Source organism: Saccopteryx bilineata, chromosome 3, assembly GCF_036850765.1.
Source record: "Saccopteryx bilineata isolate mSacBil1 chromosome 3, mSacBil1_pri_phased_curated, whole genome shotgun sequence".
In the NCBI taxonomy this organism is placed as follows: domain Eukaryota; kingdom Metazoa; phylum Chordata; class Mammalia; order Chiroptera; family Emballonuridae; genus Saccopteryx; species Saccopteryx bilineata.
The window spans coordinates 55,288,864-55,310,452 of NC_089492.1; positions in this window are offsets into that span (position 1 = coordinate 55,288,864).

Sequence of the window (21,589 nt, forward strand, 5' to 3'; positions counted from 1 at the left end):
TAATTTTCAGAATAATAAATCAGTACCTTAGTAACAGTCTCCAATAAGGTATTATTTTGGAATGATAAGAACTCAGGGATTTTACATATTTGATGTGTTTCCAAATATGTATTAATATTTTTGGTATTCAAATGTCAATGGCAAGCAGAAATCCTGTGTTTAACACAACCAGCTGTAGCTTCCTTGCCTTCTGGCATAAGATGTCTCAAACTCATGTTGTACATATCCTACCCTAAACCTGAAGTTTGCCGTTTCTCCAAGGAGTCGTAATTAATTTTAGTAATAAATATTACTCAAAAATTATTATTTGGAAATTAAAGTCATTTTTGCCTCTAGACCAGGGATCCCCAAACTACGGCCACGGGCCGCATGTGGCCCCCAGAGGCCATTTATCCGGCTGCCGCACTTCCGGAAGGGGCACCTCTTTCATTGGTGTTCAGTGAGAGGAGCATAGTTCCCATTGAAATACTGGTCAGTTTGTTGATTTAAATTTACTTGTTCTTTATTTTAAATATTGTATTTGTTCCTGTTTTGTTTTTTTACTTTAAAATAAGATATGTGCAGTGTGCATAGGGATTTGTTCATAGTTTTTTTTTTAATAGTCCGGCCCTCCAACGGTCTGAGGGACAGTGAACTGACCCCCTATGTAAAAAGTTTGGGGACCCCTGCTCTAGATTTTATAATAAACATGAATTATATGCTATTATTAATTTATATAATAGATTACATTTTTTTTCACTTAACACGAGTTTACGTTTGTGTCTCTGCTTTATACACTGACAATCTGGATATCCAATGATTGCATAGTTCATTTACAGTCCCATACAGCACTTCCCACAGTGGAGATTAGGAACTCTCTGAGACTTCTGAGTAACCGTGACACATGCATCTCCTATTCTGGGTGCTTAATTTTATATTGTGCACAGAATAGGTACTCAATTCTTTGTTGAATTGAAATCCAAGTATTTTTTGAAAGCCACTGATTTTTGTGGCCCAGGGAGATAGAGGGCACAAAGTACAGGAATCCCAGTGTATCACCACTGAAAAGACCAAGGCCAAGTTGTCGAAGAATTGTGAATAGGACCAATAGAAAGAAAAATATGGAATCAAAGCCTAAAGCACATCTACACAATAAATGACTTTAGGGCTCTACAAATATGAATGCCACGAGATAGCTGTATTCAACTCTGTTAAGAGCTGCCTCTTTTATGTCTCATAGGGAAGAGGAAGGGAGGGAAAAGAAAGTAGTTTGTTTATGAGTCAGCTTTCTCTACCCAGAGCAGGGGTGAGGGGTAAGGGTTTGGTGGAAGGAGAGAAGTGGATGCTCAGATTTTGATAGGTGAAGTGCCTGCAGATTGTCTTTGTTTTGAGACAGCTTTGCTCTTCACTTCTCTAAATACTGAAAGCAGATTGCTCAGGGTGGATCAGAGAAGGGGAAGGTGGCAGTGGAGGCAGGGAGAGTTTGTTTTCTATGTCCTACAAGTCTCCAATGATTATCTGGAAAGCTGCCATTCAGGTAAACATCTGATTGAGTGACATGTATTTCTTATACACTCACAAGTTCAAAGGTTTCAGTTCATTTATTTCTAGTAACTGGTCCTCTGTTGACTGAAAAATGTAATATCTAAGGAAAAACTTTGTAGAAGTATGGCTATACATTTCTTTGCTTTTGTTCTTTAGAAAACAATATAATATTTAGTGAAGCATTACTGCTTGCATCTAAGCATTTATCCTTGGAATTATAATTAATTCAGCTTAATATAACTCAACAAATATTTATTGCCTATCCATCTGCAAGATGATTATAATGCCATAAATGTCCTGTGGTAAGAAGTTAGTAAGAATTTTAACCTGCAAATAAACAAATATGGTCAGGAGTATATCTAATGTGCTGCAAGAATAATTTGACTACCTGTATTTAGGAAATGATCTGATAAAAATGCACCTCGATATACTTCTATCTTTTGGACAATCACAGGCATTGCTACTTCAGTCTTAAATAATTTTCTGGGGAGCTGCAACATATCTTAGCAAATGGCAGTCTGTAAAACATTTGCTTGGATTTCAGCTTTGTCTTTGAAATAATAGCCTGACCAATGTTTCCAATGAACATGTGTGGAGTTAATGCCACTTTTCCTTTGTACTATGTATCTTTTAACACAAAGATAAAGCACTATTTTAAAATAAGAAAACATCTCTATAAGGAAACTACTAAACCAGCTATAGAAAGGAATGAGTTTGACATCTGCAAATAAGATCTCCATGCAGATCATTAAAAAAAAATCAAGTTGGAGATAAAGCTAAAAATATGCCCAAAGGCAGTTGGACTTTTCTTTCCTTGGAGCCTGCTTCTCTGATGCCTGGATATGATGGAATATCCACCCAGCTGGTGCCTTCTTCATCCTGAATCAGTAACACAGTCCAAATCCAGCACCTGTGTGTGTGTGTGTGTGTGTGTGTGTGTATGTGTGACAGAGACAGAGAGAGGAACAGATAGGGACAGACAGACAGGAAGGGAGAGAGATGAGAAGTATCAGTACTTTATTGTTTCACCTTAGTTGTTCATTGATTGCTTTCTCATATGTGCCTTGACCCAGGGGCTACAGCAAACCGAGTGATCCCTTGCTTAAGCCAGCGGTCTTGGGCTCAAGCTGGTGAGCTGTGCTCAAACCAGATGAGCTGGCGCTCAAGCTGGCAACCTCTGGATTTTGAACCTGGTTCCTCCGTGTCCCAGTCTGATGCTCTGTCCACTGCGCCACTGCCTGGTCAGGCCAGGCACCTCTTTATAGAACTGTTAAATTGCATATTTGTATACTTTCTATTCAGATCCGAATAGTACCATATCAACTTTTGCATAGCAGCCCCCTAAAGTACATCTCAGTTAAGCCTAGAATAATAAGTAGGTAAAAACAGAAAATAAAAGTCATAGATACTGCTTAAAAATGTACATTATCTGAAAGAAAAGCCCCGTTTCACTTTTATGGCAACTAACCCAGTTCCTTATAGGCAACAAATTCCTATGGGCAGCTGATGATGGCTGACAAAGGAGTGTGTCTCATATATGCCGTTCTAGGTGGCAAAGGAGGAATGAGGGGTAATTTTACCTTTCACCAGTGAAGTAATAGGGAATGGAGAAATTATGTTGATGATGCCGTGTAGCTTTGTGAACTACTTTGCTGCATTTTCCACCGAGTGTGACAACATTTTTAATGTCTTGCCTCTTCCTGCACAAAAGCCTTGGAAATAAATTTTTTATGGTTCACAATGACCCCTATGAGGAAATCAGAAAAAATGGTCAAAGTATGATATGAATAGTTCTTATAATACATCTTTGAAAATGTGTTTTAGAAGAAAGGTTTGTTTGGGCTTTCCATGCCACGGGTCTGTCTGGGTTTTTCCTCCCGAAGGGAAAAGCCCTGCTGTTTCCTTTCGCCCCCTCTTTTACTTCTGCTGCAGTCATCCTTCCAAGTCTGCAATATGCCCACAGTTTGCAATCACTGGTTTCTTTGTTACTGCCGCTGTGGGGTTAAGGCATATGATGGTATTTGGAAGAGAATAAACAACTCCTGTAATAGGCCAAGATGGCAAACTCTGCCTAGTGGAATCTATCAAAAGCAAACTTGGGTAATGATCAGTGAAGAAAATAAAGTCTTTATTCTTGGCTGGTAAGAACGATGCCATCCAGCAAGCTGTTCTCTCATTTCATTGTTTGGGTGAGTCTAAGTACACCTAACACCCAAGGCATAAACAGTTGAAAGACTTCATACTTGAGAACAGAAGAAGAATCTAAAGTTAAAAACATGTGTAGCTGGGAAACATCGGAGTATCCATGTTTCAGGGGATTTTATTTTCAGGTTCTCCTTTGGTTCACATAAAAGCCCTATTTCCTCTTTTTCTTTATTGGCTGAAGGACTGGGCTCTGGACAGGAGTTCTGTAAAAGCCTGTAGAGACCTCAGGAGCTCCCCAGTGTGGCGGAGGCAGCTGGTGTGCCCCTGGCGCTATGCCTGTCTGTTTAATCTCCTGCTCTGGCTAATGAGCACCACGTTGTCCAGTATGCGTTTCCTGGAACCGCCTTAATGGCTGTAAATAATATTTTGAAAGACCTAACACCTGATCTTCCATTAACAGACCTGGCTATTTTTGCTTTTAAATGTCCAAAAGTGCCAATTATCCTGAAAATCTCCAATTAAGTGTGCCAGATTGAATTATTGAAGTTAATATTTTAGGAATGTCCCCTGGGTTCCAGATCTGCCCAATTGAGATGGGATGTTCATGGTGAAAACGTTTCTTTTTGGCTTTTTGTACTTTGTCCCATTTCAGAGTACCTACTTTGCTGTTGCCCTCAGCAGGGGAGAGTAGGGATCCTATTTTGGCATTCAACCTCTAATTTGGAAATAAGCAACATCATCCCAATGTCTTTACCACACAGCAAAATGACACCTTTTTGCTTTCTATTTGATTGTACAGTGCCACTGGAATACAGACAAGACCTAATGTCAAAATTATTTCTGCTACAAACAGTGATTCATTTTGGGGGGGGGCAGGGTTTCCCATCCTTGATAAGAGACTTAAGCAGTGTGGTGATCAGCAGAGCTGGATGTTGTCATAAGAAGACTGGAAACTGTAAGACTAGCTCAAAATAAAAAGAAAATACAGTAATAATTTTAGTTGTGTAAGCTGAGGGAAAAAATAATCATTGAAAAATTTTAATAAGAGATTTTTTTCTAGCTTTTAAACCAATTTTAGGAACATCTGCTAATCAGCCAATGGGTAGGAGGTAAGGGAACTAGTTCACCCTGTGAATGGCCAGTTTCTGAATTGATCTGATTTAGGAATTGTTCTGGGATATAAAAATTTTAAATTATTTCCATAGATCCTTGTACCTGTTGTAACTACTGGTGGAACATTGAAGCGGCAAGGTGGTGGTAGGTATACAGTTAAATATTTGGATATTTTACCATCTGAGTGAAGAGTAGATTTTAATTTACATTTATTTTCTATGAGCAAGCATGAGCACCTCTTTATATATGTAAGGTCCATTTGTATTTCTTTTCCTAAGATTTCTTTATTCTTACCTCTTGTCCATCTTTTTCTCCATTTTTACAAGCTTGTTTTAGATTAACAATGTTATGTTTTTGTCTGTGTTCATGATATATGTTGCAAATGTATTTCCTCAGTTTGTCATTTATCTTGTACTTTGCTATAGCTAATGTGTTTTGATTTTATATACTTAAAATGACTAATATCTTCTCTTTATTTTGAATCATAATTAAGAAAGTTTTGTGCATTTTCAGGTAATAAAATAACTCGCTCCTCTTCTCATACTTGCGTGTTTTTATTTTCTACTTTAAATTTCTAACCTATTTTGAATTTTCATTGGGTCTATTTTAAGAAATTGATCCTATTTTATTATTTTCCATAATACCATTCAGTTATTCCAATAACACTTTATTAAGAAATCCATCCCATTTCCACTGATTTGAGATTCTGCTTTTCCCATATACAGTACTAAATTTCCACATGTAACTATGTCTATTTCTGAATTTCCTATTTTATTAGATTGCCTATGTATTCGTGAAACAATATCATGCCATTTTAATTATATAGGTCTTATCATTTATGCTATAACAATAATTTTAAATATTTCATTTATAGTAGAAATTGTTTTCCCACTCCACTTGAACCCCTGTACTCCTTTTTCAGAGTTTTTGTAGTTATTCTTGCTTGTTTTATATTTCTCTTTTTTTGAAGATTTTATTTATTGATTTTAGAAAGGAGAAGGTGAGGAGCATAAACTCATAGATGCTTCTCACATGGGCCTTTCCTCTGGCAAGCAGGGTTTTAGAACCGGCGACCTCAGCATTCCAGGTCAATGCTTTATCTACTGTGCCACCACAGGTCAGGCTTGGTTTTTCTTTCAAATGAACTTTATACCCACTTTGTTTATCTCCAGAAAAAGATACCTTATTTTATTGAGATGACAGTAAGCTTATAAATCAGTTGAGGAAAGATTGACATCTTTATAGCATTGAGATTTGCTACCAAGGTTTATTTCCTGTCTTTACACTTTTCAGGAAACTTTGTAGTTTTTAAGAGTGTTTTGTTTTTCCTCATATAGTTTTTAATATATTTCTTAATCTTTAGTTTATTTCCAATTAAAAAAATGTAAATGAGATCTTCTTTTCTATTATATTTTTTCACTGTGTTTCACGTGAGGGCCATGTTTCATGTGAGGTCCATGTTTCAAAATCATCAACTTAAATCTGTTGTGCTAAATTATCTTACTGTTTGCAAGGATTTCCATTGATTTATTTTTTAGGGGGTTAAAAATGTATGATTCTACCACATGCATATGTTCTTATATTTGAATTCTTATTTCACAATCTGCTTTTCCTTATTTTATTAGTTTGGCCCAAACTACTAACACAATGTTCAATAGTAGCTCCATTGCTATGTAGAGAGCTATTCACAAAAAATAAATTTGATTGCTTGGTGACGCTTTATTCTTTTTTTTTTTAATTCTTTTTTTTTTTTTTTTGTATTTTTCATAAGCTAGAAACGGGGAGAGACAGACAGACTCCCGCATGCACCCGACCGGGATCCACCCGGCACGCCCACCAGGGGGTGATGCTCTGCCTACCAGGGGGCGATGCTCTGCCCCTCTGGGGCATCGCTCTCTTGCGACCAGAGCCTCTCCAGCGCCTGGGGCAGAGGCCAAGGAGCCATCCCCAGCACCCGGGCCATCTTTGCTCCAGTGGAGCCTCGGCTGTGGGAGGGGAAGAGAGAGACAGAGAGTAAAGAGAAGGGGAGGGGTGGAGAAGCAGATGGGCGCCTCTCCTGTGTGCCCTGGCCGGGAATCGAACCCGGGACTTCTGCATGCCAGGCCAACGCTCTACCACTGAGCCAACCGGCCAGGGCCTGACGCTTTATTCTTTGTTTCACTTTTGCTCTCCTTCTAGTAGACATAGTAGGAAATAGTAGAATTCCCAATATTGAGCATGAACAACACAAAGGGAATTTAGGAAGCTGGACAATTTACAATTAGAAATTCAGACCTTTGAATATCTATGCTTCACATGAGAGGTATCCGTTTAATTGCTAACATTTAAATATTTCATTTATTTGGGAGCTTCTGAGATGAAAGCTCCCTAAATTATCAAAAAACTACATACTTACAAAAATTTTTTGTTATTTTCTTTTCAGCATTATCATTTATGAAATTGTATAGAATCAATTTGTAATTGTTTCCCCTCTGACAACAAATTTTCGCAAGGAATAAGATTTCACATGGGCTTATCATTATGCTCCAGAGAAATAAACCGAAAGTCAAGTTTTTGAAGTAACTCAAGACATCAAAAACAGCCGTTATGGTTACCATAAGTTTTATTCATTATTTAAGGACAAAAGAACATAGTTTATTTTATTGTGCATGTTTTTTAAATTTACCTTTTATATCTCTAATGTATCTTTTATTCAGTGTTCTCCTGACACTCCTTTTTATTGATTTTTTTTAAATTAGGATAAAATTGGTATTTTCCTCATGGGCATGTAAATTGATGCAGCCACAATGGAAAACAGTTTGAAGATCCCTCAAAAAACTAAGACTAGAACTACCATATGATCTAGTTTTTCCACTTCTGTGTAATTATTCAAGGAATATAAAAAGCTAATTTGAAAACATATGTGCACCCTTATGTTCATTTTGGCATTATTTACAATAACTAAGAAATGGAAAAACTCTTAAGTGTCTAGTGATAGATAGCACTGGGGAACAAAATTTTTGTTGCATCCGCAAAAACACTTGTTCTTACCTAATTTGAGTGTGCTGATCTCAAATCTGACATTAGTTTTTCTCTGTAAGCTACAGTTTAATTGCAATTCAGGATTTTAGGTTTTCATCTTATTGTAAAGTTTGCAACATTTAGTAGAATGTCTTCTTGGGCATCATCTTTGTGAAAATATAATAATTTATATAATGCAGTAAATATACTACTATACTAAAAGATATGATTGCATCAGAATTTGTCTACAATTTCGAAATAGAACATACTAAAACACTTATTTTAATCATAAAATTTGCGCAAAACTTATTTAAATTCTATTCAGGTAAAAATTTACATTCGTAGCTCTTGCATTTGTGTACTTGTTGAGGACAATCTCGTTTGATGCTCTAGCAGTTAGTTGTCTGCTCCTCATTAACAGCTCTAAGATTTTCGGGAAACTTATCAAGGTGACTGTTCAGGAAGTGAATCTTAATGCTCATGTTATATCCAATGTCACAGAAAGCCAACAGTATCCTTTGAACCAGAAGTTCATAAGTTTTTTGCTTTTTTGTTGCCAAGGAAGTTCTTTGTAACTGCCACAAAAGACTGCCATGCTTTCTCCTCCTTATTCATCTTCCTGGCAAGTTCTTCATTATATATGAGGGTTCAAATTTGAGGTCCATCGAATATACCTGCTTTTATCTTCTCGTAAGACAAGGCAGGAAAAGCAGAAATAATATATTGAAAGCATTCACTTTCTCTATTCAAAGTATGAACAAACTATTTTATTAAGCCAAGTTTGATGTGAAGTGGGAGAAAAATGATCCTATCTTGATGAACTACAGGTTCATTCACAATATTTTGCATCCCTACTTCCAGAGCTTCACGTTTCAGCCACTCCTTCTGAGTCCAGTGTTTCTCCTGAGCTCGGCTGTCCCACAAACACAGAAAGCAAGGATACTTCATGAAACCTTTCTGTTGTCCTAGCAGGAAATTTACCATTTTAAGATTCACACAAATGATCCAGTTAATGCTCTTCATACTTCAAAAAGTTGAGGACAATTTTTATGTCATTATAGTCTTCTCGCAGATGAGTTAAATAACCAATTTGAACCGCTGCATAAACATTATCATTGTGTAGGAGAACACATTTCAGACTCCATTTAGAGCTGTCAAGAAATAGCCACCATTCTGTTGGACTGTAAGTGGTAACACTTAGCTGGCTGAGAAGACTACTGATATCATGACAGTAAACAAAGTGTTTGTCTTCAGAAAAAAGTCCACAAAAAGTTGTTCATGCTTCCTGAAATGGAATACTTTAGCTGACCAGTGAAGTACATTCTTTTCTTGAAGCCCGGAGGCTAATAACTCAGCTGCTTTCTTTGATAGGCCCAAATCTCTTACTAAGTCATTCAGTTCAGGTTGGCTAAACTTGCTGAGGGGTTGATGACTGCTTGGCATCAGAAGAAGACCCTTCAGATTCTACAACCATTTCCTCATGCATCTTATTAAAATACACTTGATCACCATGTTCACTTTCTTTATCCTTAGTAGAAATAAAACCATTGAAAACTGGAACCGTGAGTGTCTCAGAGTGTGAGATAGGTCGTATTGCTGAAGGAATATTAGGATATGCGATCATATGCTGTTTTTTCTTGCCGATGCCCTTTGTATGGATCAGACAGAAATAACAGTCACTGTCGTGGTCCTTAGGTTCATGTCAAACCATGGGAATACCAAAAGGCATTCTTTTATGTTTTCCTTTGGTCCAGTCACAAAGCATTTTCTCACAATTATGACCCACAATATGAGGAGCCCAATTCTTATCTTGATTGCCAAGGGGATCTTGAAAATAGGCAATATATGCACATGTCACAAATGATGAAATATTACGCCTTTGATGTTGTGTGTAACAGCCACATATATAAGAGAAGGTGTCAGGACTATTCTTACATTTATCCCTACTCGAAGAAGCCATGATTCAATCTTAAAACAAAATAAGAGGGTGTTTTTATCAGATAATATTTTTTTTTTTACAGTTAAAAACAGCTACAATTGGCCCTGGCCGGTTGGCTCAGTGGTAGAGCGTCGGCCTGGTGTGCAGAAGTCCTGGGTTCGATTTCCGGCCAGGGCACACAGGAGAGGCGCCCATCTGCTTCTCCACCCCTCCCCCTCTCCTTCCTCTCTGTCTCTCTCTTCCCTTCCCGCAGCCGAGGCTCCATTGGAGCAAAGATGGCCCGGGCACTGGGGATGGCTCCTTGGCCTCTGCCCCAGGCGCTAGAGTGGCTCTGGTCGCAACAGAGCGACACCCCGGAGGGGCAGAGCATCGCCCCCTGGTGGGCAGAGTGTCGCCCCCTGGTGGGTGTGCCGGGTGGATCCCGGTTGGGCGCATGCGGGAGTCTGTCTGTCTCTCCCTGTTTCCAGCTTCAGAAAAATACAAAAAAAAAACCCAAAAAACCCAGCTACAATTATGTAAAAGTGATGTTTGTAAAACATTAGTTGCCTTGTGGTTATGTTAAATCCAAGAGTCATTGCCCTTTAACTCCAATTTAAAAACCAATGCATGCCATTAACTGTAACAAAACAAAATTAAAATTGCATAAAAACTAGAGCATGCACCAATAAACGAATTTCAGATTTGGAATCAGCAATGGAGAAATATATAGAAACAGTTCTAAATCATCATGCAACAGAAAATGAAAAAAATTTGTTCCTCAGTGTAATGAATAAAGAAGATATGGAATATTACTCATACAAAAGGCATACAAAAAGAATGAAATATTGTCCTTTGCAACAATATGGATGAAACTTGAGGGAATTAAATTAAGTGAAGTAAGTCAAATTGAAAAGATAAATATTGTATAATTTTACTCATATGTGGAATCTAAAAAAAAATAAAGCAAGTGAACGAGCAAACAACACAAAACAATCTTCTTATAGATACAGAGAACATATTGGTGGTTACCAGCGAATAAAGGGGTTGTAATGTGGACAAATGAGTGAAAAATAACAGTTGTATGGTGATGGATGGTAATGACCTTTGGAGGAGATCACTTTGTAGTATAAAGATGTCAAATTATAATGTTGTACACCTGAAATTTATATAATGTTACATACCAATCTTATAATGGTATTTAACGAGTTATTTCTTTTGCCAGCATGAGAGAAAGGATTAGTAAAGGACTTAACTTGGAGAAGAAAACCTTCTTTTACCTGTGTTAAGTAAGAGAGTCATTTTTTAAAAACTTTTCCTAACATTTACTTATGGCTTATTAGGTGCCAGGCCCATTATTAAGTGTTTTTTCCATTAGGATACTTATAACACATTAAACTGTGGTTGTAACTTGCTCGAAGTTATACAACTCATGAACAGTGGAGATGGGATTGGAATCCAGAACTGTTGGACTCAGACTGTCTCCTGGGTGGTCCAAGTACTCCAAAATGGTTCCTGGTTTGAATATAAAAATGCATTGAAAATGAATGTTTTTGAGCAAGGTCTTCTAGGGTGTGTAGGTTTCATGGCTGCTCTGAAAATAATTGCCAATTATCTCCAAGTGATCATTGACATTAGCATTATTAAATGTTTGATCAAGTTTAAGTAGCCATGTGGCCATGTGGCTTTGTCACATCTGCTAACCATAGAAAATGACTCAGCTTATTACCCAACAAATTGCATTTCAATCCCCTGAGGAAGATATTCAAATGAGAAAATTGTCCTCACTTTAAAAAAAATTACATTTTAATATTTTACTTTCTGATGTCCAGCTCAGTGCCTTGGCAAAGAAGGACATATAATAAACGCTTGTTTTTTATTTGAACACACCTACATAGTAAGCTTTGAGAGGGCATACCTTATCAACCAACATTTTCTATCAACTCTGGGGTAGAGATGATCCCTTAAGCTTTTGTCATTCATGCTACTAGTTAAGAATTGTCATGACAGCCTGACCTGTGGTGGCGCAGTGGATAATGCGTCGACCTGGAAATGCTGAGGTCGCCAGTTCGAAACCCTGGGCTTGCCTGGTCAAGGCACATATGGGAGTTGATGCTTCCAGCTCCTCCCCCCTTCTCTCTCTCTGTCTCTCTCTCTCCCTCTCTCTCTCCTCTCTAAAAAAAAAATAAATAAAGAAAAAAAAAAAAGAAAAAAAAAGATTAAAAAAAAAAGAATTGTCATGACAGCAGCAAATAAATATTACTGAGTACTCAGTGTGTGCTAGTGATATGCTAAGTTCCTCAGGAATATTATTTTATTTATCCTCATTAACTTTTTGACATATAAAGCACAAGCACTACCCTCATTATTCAGATGATAAAGTAAAGATTTGAATATAATATTCAAGGTTATTTAGCTAGGAAATTGCAGAGCCTGGGATTATCTGTCATCAAACTTTCTCCAACTAAGCACTGACTGTAAGTCCTCACTTTTAAAAAAAAATTATTTAATCATTTTATAGAGAAGAAAGACAGAGAGAGAGAGAGAAGGGGGGAGGAGCAGGAAGCATCAACTCCCACATGTGCCTTGACTGGGCAAGCCTGGGGTTTTGAACCAGCGACCTCAGCATTCCAGGTCGACGCTTGATCCATTGCGCCGCCACAGGTCAGGCCTGTAAGTCCTCACTTAAAAAAAAAAATTATTTAGAAAATTAAATTAAATGGAGTGACATTGATCAATAAGGGTATATCGATTCCAGGCAAATATTTTTATAGTATTTGAACTGTTGATTATGTTGTCTGTCCATCACCCAAAGCCAAATCATTTTCTGTCACCTTATATTTGGCGTTCTTTACTCCTCTCTTCCTTCCCCTCAATCCCCTTCCCTAGTAACCACTTCACTTTTATCTATGTTCATGAGTACCATTTTTATAGCCCACCTATGTATGAAATCATATCGTTTTTAGCTTTTTCTGATTTACTTGTTTCATTTAGTATAATGTTCTTAAGGTCCTTCCATGTTGTCATAAATGGCAATATATCATCATTTCTTATGGTTGAGTAGTATTCCATTGTATATATGTACCACATCTTCTTAATCCAATCCTCTATTGAAGGACACTTTGGTGATTTACCTGTCTTGGCCACTGTGAAAAATGCTGCAATAAACATGGGGTTGCACATGTCTTACCAATGTCTTCAAGTTTTTTGGTATATACCCAGTAGAGGGATTACTGGATCATATGGTAGTTCTATTCTTAATTTTTTTAAGGAAACACCATACTTTCTTCTATAATGGCTATGCCAATTTACGTTCTCACCAGCAGTGAATGAAGGTTCCTTTTTTTCCCCACAGCCTCTCCAACACTTGTTATACCTGTCTTGTTGATAGTAGCCAATCTAACAGGTGTGAGGTGGTATCTTGTTGCAGCTTTGATTTGTATTTCTCTAATAGCTAGTGAAGATGAACATCTTTTCATATATCTGTTGGCCATTTGTATGTCCTCTTGGGAGAAGTGTCTGTTCAGATTCTCTTCCCATTTTTTAATTGGATTGTTTGCTTGTTTGTTGCAGAGCTTTTTGAGTTTTTAATATATATAATTTTGTATATTAACCCCTAATCAGAGCTCTTGTTTGTAAATATCATCTCCCATTTGGTTGGCTGCCTTTTCATTTTGTTGTCGGTTTCTTTTGCTATGCAGAAGCTTTTAACTTTGATGTAATCCAAGTCCTCACTTATACTCTCATGTTACCTCTCTGGCTTTCCTGCAATTTGTTTCTTAAAGTTTCCAACAAAATAGCAACAATGGGATGTTTTAAGTCTTCTGTTTCTGCTTCCACTTAAATTATTTAGAGTAAAGCTTAGAAAATAAAAAGAAAAGATACAAAGAATGAGCTGCTGCCATTTTTAGAGAATAAACCTGATGTGCCTGTCATACTCTCTTTTTTATTAAATCAAGGTTATTTTTAATACTCTTATAAAAATGTTATGCGATTTCTTAAAAGTGTTATGCATAAAGACAATAAAAAAGTTTAAATAATTTTTTTTCATTAGCAAGTATTCAGCAATGTGTCAAACCCTGATATAACCTAATTTGTCTCCTTTCAACTATACTTTTGGTTTTCTGATTCTAATTTTTCTGAAGTTGACAGACATCATGTTATTGTCACTGATTTTTCCCACTCAGCTTTCAGAGTTTCATTGTTCTGAGGAAGAAATTGTCACTTCCCCTCTCTCCTCCAGTAGTTCAGTTTAAGAAAGTGAGGCAAATTATGGATCTTTTATATGTTCTCAGCACAGGCTGACATTTCATCCTCTAGTACCTTGAGCACTATTCTAGAAAGCTCCCCCACCTGCTCTTCAGTCCTCATCGCTTCTTTGTGGTAAAGTGGGAGGGGACAAAAGGGTGAGTTAGCTGTGCCCCAACAAAAAGAAGTTCATGAGTTGACATTTGGCTACTGGGGACACCCATTCTAGCTCATGTAGTTAAGTGAGAACTTTCAAAACCAACAGACAGGATTTGGCTATCTCCACAGAGCAGATCAGCAAACTCACTTTGATATTGGGCCATTTCCACATTTACCTAAAACTCCTATAACCTTCACTTTGAAGCTGAGGCTATAACTTTTTCTATAAACTACTGAGTCAGTAGCGAAGGCTAGGTGAAGCACATCCAGTTGGTGGCCTCTCCAATTTACTTGTCTAAGTTGGGTCCCACCATTGTAGTGGTCAGGCTGCTGAGTGCTCAGGCCATATATTTTGGTAATTGTGGCCTGAGAAAAATGGAACTTTAGAGGAGTAATGTTGGCATTTTGAAAAAGCTTCTGTTTCTCCATGGTATAATCCTAGTGTACATGCCTCGGAGCCTATGGCAGCCCCGTTGAAGAATCAGCTTAGTAAGCATAAATATGTATAGGTATTGTGAGGTTAGATGCTCATACAACTGTATGGAACTTCTTGAAGTAGAAGAGTATACAGGTTTTTTACTTTTTCTTATTTTACAAAATGTGGGATCATGTGAACCCAATACTGGGATCTTTGAAAGGGTCCTGATGCTTAAGCATCATAAGTTCTGGTCAAATCCACTTCCATCTGTAGGCAGCTCAGTCTGTTCTCTTTCCCCACTGGGATGTTTGCAGCAACTCATTTCATGATCTTAACTCATTCATTTCTCTCCTGTCATGTGATCTCTTTTTTCTTCCATAATTTTTTCTTACTTATACATATTTTGATGTGGCTTCCTTCACTTTTTACCCTCTTTATTGTTAGGTTATCCTATGACTGATGTGTTGAGACAGCTCAGTTTAGGTGATTGTGATGTAGTCATTAATAGTGCCTTTTTCACTATCAAAAATGGTCCAGTTTGGAAAAGGTTTGTCACTTCCTTATTTCTTTTAGTAACTTCATTATTATACTTTGTTATTATATTATATATTCCTCATATAAAATGGCTTCATTTACGGCCATATTTGTTTTTCTTCCTAACTTAATTTCGGTTCTACACCGTCCTCCTCAAATGTAGTTAGTATGTGAGTTAGTATTAATCTGGACCTGGGATCAAATGCTTTATCTGCTGGCCCTCCGGCAACTTTAGCAAAGGATCTGGACTTATTAGGAAGCCAGCAGTGCAGAACTTGAACACTCATCCACATAAATGTTGTTCTGCCTCAATACACCAAACATTTCCTTGAACCCCAAAACTGACCTTCTTCATAACCTTTCCTTTGTATTTATATTATCACATAATTATAACTATCCAAGCTAGGTGTTTCTGCATACTGAGACAATATGCACTTTGGAAAGAAAAATTGTAATTGTTTGTTCATTTTGGAGGTGAATGTTCATGGTCTGAGGTGAATGTTCATGGACTACCTGACATACACCTTGAAAAAAAGATTCACATAAATATGGTCTCAGTCTAAGCTTCTAGATGTATGCATATGATAGGTTAGCAATAAGGAGATCGCAAAGGAGTCATTGGAAACTACTAGTGCTCATTAAACTTGTTTGGTATTTGACCAATGGTATAGACTGAATAGGATGTGGCTACCACTCTCAGACAACCTAAATGTAGGGAAGTATGGGTTAGTGGTTGAAGTCAGGCTTTGGCATCCAACCTGGGTTTGAATTTGTTCTGTGCCTCATAAACTTATTAACTTGGTGGCCTTGAGTTAGTTAACATCTTTGAGTCTCAATGTTTTGACCTGTGTAATGATACCACCGACTTAATAAGATTGTTGTGAAAATAAAGTAAGACATTCTATGTAAAGTACTGAGCATGTTACATAGTTGTAGCTACTATCATCATCATAGTCTGTTTAATTATCTTGTACTCTATTAGGATTTTTGGCATCATTTTGGAAAAGTAGAATTGTGATTATGCAAAAGCTATGAGGGTGAACATTAAAATCAGCAGATTTTCATGGGAAAATGGAACCCAGAAGCAGGAAACTAGGTTGCTCATTAACTGAACCAAATAGAATAATACATATTGAATTATTTTTTAAATAAAAAGTATTATATGCAAATGTGATGGATTTTATTTTTGATTGTTATTGTTATGAAGGTTAAGGACCAAAGAGAGCTGTGGTGAAGGCTCTATCAACAGAAGCTACTTGAACATCATGGTTTGCATTTTACAGTGTTCCCCTTGTGTCTAATATTGGTAATTAACTTGGCCGTATCAATATCATAAGAAGACTTATTTTAAATGCATCGTGTGAAAGACACAGTGCCCTCCTTTACCCTGCCTTCTCTTCAGTTCTGAGGTCATGGAACATGGCTCCAACACCAGCAGTGCTTTATCTATATGTAGAACTTGGAGGAGGAGAGTTGAACTCCTAGACATTTGTTTTTATTTTCCCATTGAGGAGTTGACAGTAGATCTCCCAAAGCAATTCAATGACCACTCTGCTACTCATGTCCACCCTGGTCTAAGTGATCTCTCTCTTGCTTGGAGTGCTGCAAATCCTAATTGAGTTGTCTAATTTTGCTGCCTCACTAACCCTCCTCCATCCACATCTATTCCCACATCACAGGTCAGCCTTTCCAAAGGCCATTTCAGTATCTTCCAAATGCCTCCAGGATAAAGACAAACCCCTTTCTTAGGCCTGTAAGACTGTCCTGGTCTGGCCTACCTACCTCTTCATCTTACTTTGCCTTGTCCCTTCTCTCTAATCATACTAGCTTCTTTCTTTCTTTCTTTCTTTCTTTCTTTCTTTCTTTCTTTCTTTCTTTCTTTCTTTCTTTCTTTCTTTCTTTCTTTCTTTTGTATTTTTCTGAAGCTGGAAACGGGGAGAGACAGTCAGACAGACTCCGGGATGCACCCGACCGGGATCCACCCGGCATGCCCACCAGGGGGCGACGCTCTGCCCACCAGGGGGCGATGCTCTGCCCCTCCGGGCATCGCTCTGTCACGACCAGAGCCACTCTAGTGCCTGGGGCAGAGGCCAAGGATCCATCCCCAGCGCCCAGGCCATCTTTGCTCCAATGCAGCCTCGGCTGCGGGAGGGGAAGAGAGAGACAGAGAGGAAGGAGAGGGGGAGGGGTGGAGAAGCAGATGGGTGCTTCTCCTGTGTGCCCTGGCCGGGAATCGAACCCTGGACCTCTGCACGCCAGGCCGAGGTTGGCTCTACCACTGAGCCAACCGGCCAGGGTCTTACTAGCTTCTTTCTGACACACACACACACACACACCACTATTACTGCCTCTTTGCCTGGTCAACTTCTACCCACCATTTTGCCTCTAGTTCAAGTGTTCTTTCTTCCTGAAAGTTTTCCTGGATCTCCTGGCCTGAGCCCTTCTTCTTGACTGTCCCAGCACTGAACCTCTCCTTCACAGTACATGTCAGCATTGCAATTTTACATGAGCATGTGTGATTATTTTGTTCGTTCCTATCTCCTCCTTTGAACATAGCTCCTTGAGAACAGAAATCACGTTTATTTTTGTTCACTGCATATCTTCATATACCTGGCCTGTGTAGGTGCCAAATATGTACTTTTTAAATGAATACCAAAGTGAATGAAATATTCATTAATTATAAGGTAAATTTAAAGATTCCGTAAATTCCATTCTTTTAAATCCATCTATTTGGGCTATTTAATATACTTATTATACAGGATATTCTAATAAGGTCTCATTATTTGTAGACATCTAATTCTAGGAATTTAATAAATTAAGTGGACATAGTTACTTTGGAATTTTTTTAAGGATGTAAAATATGAAGCATTTAAATAAGAGAATCATTTCCAGAAGATTTCAGAGGGACTGATAAATAGCAGGAATTCTTCATGAATCTTCCTCTAGTCAAAGCTGCTCAAATTTTCTGCTGGGATGATACTAATGTCTATTAGTCATTTGTATAGTCTTTTTAAAGAAGTGTCTATTCAAATCCTCTCTTCCTTTTTTAATTGTATTTTTTTTGTATTGAGTTGTATAAGTTTTTAAATTAATTTTGAATATTAACTACTTATTGCATGTATCATTGGCAAATATCTTCTTCCATTTGGTAGTTTGTCTTTTTATTTTGTTGCTGGTTTTCTTTGCTATGTAAAATCTTTTTAGTTTAGTCCCATTTGTTTATTTTTTCTTTTGTTTCTCTTGCTCATGGAGATATAGCAGAAAAAAATACTACGCAAAATACAAGAGAGTTTACTGCCTATCACTTGTAGGAGTTTTATGGTTTTGAATTTTACATTTAATTGTTTACATTTAAGTGTTTAGTTTATTTTAAGTGTATTCTTGTAAATGGTGTAAGAATGAAGTTAAGTTTCCTTCTTTTTCTTTTTGCGTGTATCTGTCCAATTTTTCCAACACCATTTATTGAATTGACTGTCTTTACTCCATTGTATCTTCTTGTCTCTTTTGTCATATATTAGTGAACTATATAGGCATGGATTTGTTTCTTAGCTTTCTATTCTGTTTCATTGATGTATGTGTCTGTTTTTATGCTGTTTTAATTATGATAGGAATACAGTTTGATACCAGATAATGTGATACTTCCAAGTTTGTTTACCTTTCTCAAGATTGCTGTAGCTATTTTGGGTCTTTTGTGGTTCCATATAAGTTTTTGGATAGGATTCCCATTCTCTATTGCTAGTATTTCTCTGTTGCTATTTTTTCATCTTTGCTATGTGTTTTGGCGATGAAAACTGTTTCTGTTTTCGAGCCAAGGAGAGTGCACACATTTTTTCCCTACTATCCAGAGACATTTCAGCCTCACATCTGCTTGTCACATCATTCTGTCTCCACTCCATCCCTAAGTGGGAGCAGCATGTGAGTGTATGAAGATGTGGGAGGCCTGATTCTGTGCACTGAGATTGATGCACATTGCCTTGCACTGATAGTCAGCTAGCTCTCATGATCATGACAGTATAGCCAGAGGATTAGTGAGTTCATCAGTGAAACAATGAGTGGAGAGTTATGAGATTCATAACTAGATACAGTGTGATTCTGGTTATCAAACTGACTAGAGGCTTTTTAACTGTCTTTCTAACTATAAAATTATACATGCTTATGTAGAAAATTAGAAAATGTTAAAATAGAAAAAATAAAATAAAAATTAATTTAATGCAGAGATGATTTTAACAACATTTTATGTTTTGTGTATATTCTTCCAAAATGAAATATATGTTATTACAGATATCTATCACACAATTTATATGTGTTATATAATATTTTATGTACATATTAAGTAATATTTATATATTAATATGTATATTTAATATTGGAAAAATATACATAAAATATTGCTAGAGATATTTATATGTTATATATGTTTATATTATATATATACACAGAAAAGCATATGCATAAATTATTTTTAAAATTTGGAATAATAAAGTTTCCATTTTGCTCTTTTCATCTAACATTATATTGTGACATTTTCCCATGAAATTTAATATTCTTCAAATACACAATTTTAATTATGATCTATAATACTATGATCAAAATGAAATTATTTTTGGTCATTGTTATTACATATTTATTTTTATTTTTAAAATGTGCCAAAGAACAATCTTGAACTTACATTTTTGTCAGTAAGTCAAAACCAGGAAGGACTGTGTTCTTCGTGTCTAACTGGAATTGAGTCAAGAAAGATATCCAAAATGAACTCATTGAATCACTTTACAAACTTCTTGCTTACAGAGGAAGGAAAGAAGTCTGGCAAAGTGACCCTCATCCCCACCCTCACCCCCCAGGAAAATAACTCTCTTCTCGCTGTGTTCATTATGTATCCACAATTCAGTGGGAGCCCTTGCTAAGTCTAGCATTTGGAATAAGCGCAGCACTGTAGCTATCACAGCAGCTATTTCAATAAAGCTTTTCTGTGATGCATTCATATATCACAGAGGCTAAAACTTAACTCTCAGAGTATTTGATTCCATATAGTAAAAGTTTGCTGTGCTGGAGCTCAGGTAGAGAAACACATCATGGTGTTAAAAAAACAATTCATAGAACCTCACCAAACCTCATGCTTTGAAAGAGTTAGAGATTAGTAAAATTAATTAATGAGATATTAGAGTCACTGAAGAGATGAAATCATTAATATTCAATCTGTTTTTAGATGTGATAGATTAGAGTTTTAAAATTTCCAGCAACATCAGCCTTAGTTAAACCATGACATGAATGCAAAGTATGATATAATTTCCACCACCAGATTTTTAATAATGAGCCCAATAAAATTTGTTTTGGCATGGTAAAAAAACCCATAAATTTAGTTCCACGTTAATGTTGGTGAATGAGAATTTGAAGTAATGACTTAGAGTTTCTTTGAAAAAGGAAATTCAGTAGTGATGTTATGCAGATGAGTTAGGTGTTCAAGCGTTGTCTCTTGGTAGCTTATCTTGGAGAGATAGATGTGATACATGCCTCAGAGAGCTTATTTTGAAATCTTTATCATGGCCTTGGAGTGGAAGTCACTTTTTGCTTGAGTCAAGCCCGATTCATAGGCCCGGCATACCCCACAAGAGAGTGGACTTTTCTTCTGCTCTCTGTGCATGGCTGTTTGCTCTGCCTTGCTCCCCCTCACACCCCCCCTCCACCTACATCTCCCCACCAACTCCTGAATCCCTGGATCATCTTCCCTCCCTGATCTCCTGCAGGTGGCTCTGGCATGGCAGTCTGCTCCCTGCTTGTCCTCACTGCATCTTATTCTTGTTTTGTGGGTGTCATCATCAGGGGTCTGCCATCTCGGTGCTCATTCTCGGCTTTACACACTGTCTGTATGGCTTGAATGATATGCTCAGCCTCTTTGAGCTTCTATTTTTTTTTAATCTATAAATTGAGGCTAATAAGACCAATGCCATAAGGTTTTAAAGAATAAAGTGATATCTATCTGGCACACTGTCGGGATTAAGTGTTTACTATTATTCATACTATTAGAGTTTGGAAGTCAGTTGGAAGCTCTTCCTAAGTCAGGGAATTGGCTTCAAGTTCCCTATTTTATCCCTGTAGGACTCAGTGCAGTGTAGAACATCTGTTGAGGCTCAATGCTGACTTGTTATTTGACTCTTTTCCCTAGATTTTGGTGATACTCTATTAGCAATTTTTCTGGGAGATCCTCGGCAGAACTTTCTGATTGTGCCTGTGTGTGGTCTGGCCATGGGACTCCAAGGCTGCAGCCTCTTGCTCGTTTTATACATAAGCAGTGGTGTGTTTGTAAATGTTTACCAAACAGGTCTTTAAAAAACTCTAATTTGAATAATTTGTGGATTTTTGTGGTGTAAATAGTGTCACTATGGCCAATTTTGAGCTGCCACCATGATGTGAACTTGCTCACAAAAGTTCTGGAAGGTTGGCAATCGACTCTCTGAAGCTACTTGACATGTAGCAGTTCAACCTCTCTAAAAGTAGGAGCATAACTCTGATGTCAGAATGCACTGGGCTGCACT